Source organism: Corvus brachyrhynchos, unplaced genomic scaffold (assembly GCF_000691975.1).
Source record: "Corvus brachyrhynchos isolate BGI_N302 unplaced genomic scaffold, ASM69197v1 scaffold29, whole genome shotgun sequence".
NCBI classification, from domain to species: Eukaryota; Metazoa; Chordata; class Aves; order Passeriformes; family Corvidae; genus Corvus; species Corvus brachyrhynchos.
This window is the reverse complement of record NW_008240033.1, coordinates 983,613-985,830: the sequence shown is the minus strand read 5'-3', so window position 1 is coordinate 985,830 and position 2,218 is coordinate 983,613. Positions and strand designations below refer to the sequence as shown.

The window sequence follows — 2,218 nt, the reverse complement described above, 5'->3', positions numbered from 1 at the left end:
TAAAATAATTTCAGTTGAGGTTTTTGTATGATGCATTGAACTGAGTATTGTTCCAGATCATGGACACAGGCATTGATAAGAAACCCACATGTGGGTCTAAGACTTCTTTTTTGCCCTTACTAGTGTCTGTATGGAACTTTCTAGCTGCAATTGCAGCAACTTCTGTGCTGGTTTATGAAAATTATGTGGCTCCTGGTAAACTGAAGGTATTGGAGTGATCAGGGCCAAAGTGGTGACTTAATTTGTGCTTTAAAACCTGTTAGTCCCATGAACTTCTCTTAGTCAGCAGTCACCAGAAATCTCTACTTAAGGAACCTGTTAGTCTCAGATTACCGTATCAGCTCTCTTCCTGCTTCCTGGGACTCCTCCCTTGTTTCATACTGTATGGCCCTAGCAGGAACTCAAATAGAAACTATAGTAGAGGTCAATACTTTTCTAATCTTACCCATGGAAATAAGTTCATTGAAACCTAATAGATCACTCCAGTATGTACATCCAACAAGATTTATCTCAATGTATTACTTTAGGCAAGAACAGTTTAGTACTGGCATCTTTTTACATATAATAAACTTGGACATGGTGCTAGATACTGAGAAATGTGTCATGGTCTTCTATTATTCACAGGAGAGCTGCCTAACCGTGAAGCGGTACATTGACGGACCTTTAGGACACTATGTCATTAATGTGACCTCAGCAGCCAAACTCTGTAGCAAAGTCCTGTGCAAGAAGAATGGAAGATGTATCCGCAAAAACAGCGATTCCTCTGCTTACCTCCATTTGTCACCCACTGATTTTAAGATCCATGACCATTACTCAGAGAGTGGCCCCAGGTTCCAGGTGACTGGTGAACCCAGCCTGGAGAGTATTGAAGCCATGAAGCAGAGATTCATTTGTCAGTGTTACCAGGGCTGGACAGGAATATTTTGTGAATTGCCTGACCAAAGGCTATTGGAGCACTGGGTTCATGTAGTGTTTAGTAGATCAAGAAAAGAAAACCTTTTTGTCTTCCTCTTAGGAGTCATACAGCTTCTTCTGCTTTGTTCTGCACACTAAGGTCTTCTAAGGCAGTGCAAGGGAATAAAAAACGGTACCTCTAAGAGTTCTGTTCCTTAGCAAATTTTTATTGCAAAAGGAAAAGGCATTGTTGATGAAATAATTTTATTCTGTTTAATAATTTCCCCATCCTGGAACTTTTTTAGACACTTAGATTTTGAAAGCATTTTCTTACCAGCTCCTTTACTCCTACCTTGTGCTTCACTCATGTGTTCAACAGATAAAGATTCTGTTGTTGCAGTGGAAGTTTTACCTGAATAAAAAAGTTGAATGAACTTGTACAAAGAGTCAACCATGTAGAAGCTTAAAAAAAAGAACACAGAACCTCTTTGTTTCAGGGCTGGGTGATTTAACATGGTGATGAGGAGAGTCTTGTGGACCAGGGATTGGGAACTGTTCTCTGCAGCTCTTGCTGAAATCAAGTGGTACATTGTATGAGAAGCTGCACTGTGCCCAGAGCCACAACCACTGATCCTACTGCTTCTGCATAAGCAATGTGAAGAGTACAGAGTTATACACCAGCAAACACTTTTAAAAATATACATTTCAGTATTCCAAGGCCTAATTTGATTCCTGTTACTTCTAGAGATATCGGTATTTCCAGAACTAGTGTTGTGCCATCTTTGCCAAGATAGTGTTTGACTGAACATCTCTGCAATTACTTTTAGGGGAGGGGATTCTGAGCTCTGAGAGCAGCACTGGCAGCTGGCACCCAGCAGCACTCCTGCCTGAGCAGGAAATAGGGAAGCGCTTCTTTGCTCACCCCAACCCTTGGGAAGGAGGCAACCCTGCTGCCTTTGGAGCTGCTGCAGGTCTTTGCTTTCTGCTGGCTGGTCAGTGAGTGGGAAATGAGAACAGGCTGACAGATCCTACTTGTCAATGTGTGTTTCCCTCAGCAGGTCAGGAGAAAATGAAGAACTCTATTTACTGAAATATTTTTGGCTTGCAGCCAAAATATTTGGCTTCAGATGGGGACCTCTCTGAAGGTGGTATAGCTTAATGATCTACTGATTACTGGTTAATTTAGTGTCCATAACACGCTGTCCTGTCAGGCTGTGCCATGTCCATTTGCAGTTATTCATTGGTTCATGTTCATGTGTGAACCAAATTTATTTCATCAAAGACCTATCTGTCTTCCACATAGCTTTTCAATGTAACAAACAAT

At 41.4% G+C, this 2,218-nt stretch overlaps 1 pseudogene; it reads left to right on the top strand.

Annotated features, from left to right (window-relative positions):
- Nucleotides 1–576: 576 nt before the first annotated feature.
- LOC103622087 overlaps nt 577–2,218 on the top strand; it is a 16,576-nt pseudogene continuing 14,934 nt past the window's right edge.